The sequence below is a fragment of the Mus caroli genome, chromosome 4 (genome assembly GCF_900094665.2).
Source record: "Mus caroli chromosome 4, CAROLI_EIJ_v1.1, whole genome shotgun sequence".
Classification (NCBI taxonomy): Eukaryota; Metazoa; Chordata; class Mammalia; order Rodentia; family Muridae; genus Mus; species Mus caroli.
In genome coordinates, this window is record NC_034573.1 from 126704215 (window position 1) to 126706017 (window position 1803).

General features: G+C 46.0%; 1 protein-coding gene across 2 annotated transcripts in view; it reads right to left on the minus strand.

Moving 5' to 3' along the window:
• Zbtb40 (zinc finger and BTB domain containing 40) overlaps window positions 1-1803 on the minus strand; it is a 69997-nt gene that overhangs the window by 40029 nt on the left and 28165 nt on the right. The window lies entirely within an intron of this gene.

Below are 1803 nucleotides of genomic sequence, written 5' to 3' on the forward strand. Positions count from 1 at the left end.
AAAAAAAAAAAAAAAGAAAAAAAAAAACCAATGTCCCAGTACTCAGCTGGCATAGCACTAGACAGGGACCATCACCTCCCCGCTGTACAAACTTGTCAAGTGGTTGATGCTTCCACTGACTCACTGGCTGGGCTTCCCTGTTTCCTTTGCTGGGCATTCTTCATCACTTCTCCAGCTCAAGCCTGCTCTAAACTCCTGATTTCAACATGCAGTATATCAACTTCCTGTGTTCTTTCTCAATACTTCCAAATGGAAACCTACAGGCTTCTGAAACTTTATGACTCCAAAGCTCCCTGCCGATCCTCCCCACTTCCCAGAAATCCTATCCTAACTGTTCACACCAATACCCTATAATGGGGGCTGTGGAGATGGAAGCAGTTAAAAGCACTGGCTGCTCTTCTAGCAGACCCAAGTTTGATTCCCAGCATCGATGTGGCAGCTCACAACTGTCTGTAACTCCAGTTCCAGGGGATCTGGACCCCTCTTTTGACTTCCAAAGCAACCAAGCATGCATGTAGTACACAGGCATACATGCAGACCAAACACTCATACACATACAATAAAATAAAAATAGAAATAAAAACCCACAGGAACCTCTGATGCCAGTGCTTCCTCATACACTAGATCCAATCTTTCAAAACCCCACTGGCTCTACTTGCAATATATGTAAATCCTAGCTCCTCTCATTCCTTACGGCCAATCTAAACCACCATCCCCAACTATCAGGATTTCTGCAATAATCTCATAGCTGATCTCCATGCCTCTCTGCCTGCTGCCTTCTATTCAACAGCCAGAGTGATCTACTTAGCACACAGCCAGAGCCTGGCATTTCTTTGCACTAATGCCTTAAAGGCTTCAGTGTTAGATCAAAGTCAAGGTTATTATAATGAACTGCACCATGATGCAACTACCACTGGCTGCCTAACCTCCTCCACATTGTTCCTCCACCCTCATCTGCCTTCTTTGCTGATCTAGGATCACACAGAGCGCATGGCAGCCACAGGGCTCCTCACATGCATGCCAGGATGGCTCTCTCACCTCCACCAGCTCAGTGCTCAAGGGGGAACACGCATAATCTGAGATGCTTCGGAATCAGAAACTACTCCATTCTTTCTTTCTGTTTGTTTTATGACACAGTGCCTTTCTTTTTGTAGTCCAAGCTGCTCCCCCTGCCTCTGCCTCTGCCTCCCAAACTACTGAGGAAATAGAGGTATCAGTTTGTAGGTGTGTGCTCCCATTGCCAGCTGCAAATGAAATGGCACCAACATGGTGTCACAGATACAGGCTCAACAGTCAACACTCCAATGCACTGACAACAGTCTCTGTGTGTAATGACCTTCAGGCTAGTGTGCAAGAAACAAGAATGAACACTGTGCTTTATATTCAGGGGTCTATCATCAAGTTTCCATAGGCAGAGCTTCCAAAACCCAATATATCCAAAATAGTTCTCGCCTAGAACATTGCCAGGTAAAAACACTTGGTCAGGGTCACTGTCCTCACCTTGTCTGTTTTCAGCTATCACACGTCACCTACAGGTATGTGGTGGGGTGGCTGTGCCTCACCTGTCCTAGGTAATGCCCAAGCTTTACTGGGAGAGGGTCTTTACCGTAGCCTGCTGAAGACTTGGTAGAAAGAAACACCAATTAGAGGGAAATGTAATGATGGGGATTTGCAATAGGCACATAACAACCTAGCTTTGGACAGAGGAGCCAGAAAAGGAGTAAAACTAGGAGGAAGAGTATTGACTGACTGTGTGTGTGTGTGTGTGTGTGAGAGAGAGAGAGAGAGAGAGAGAGAGAGAGA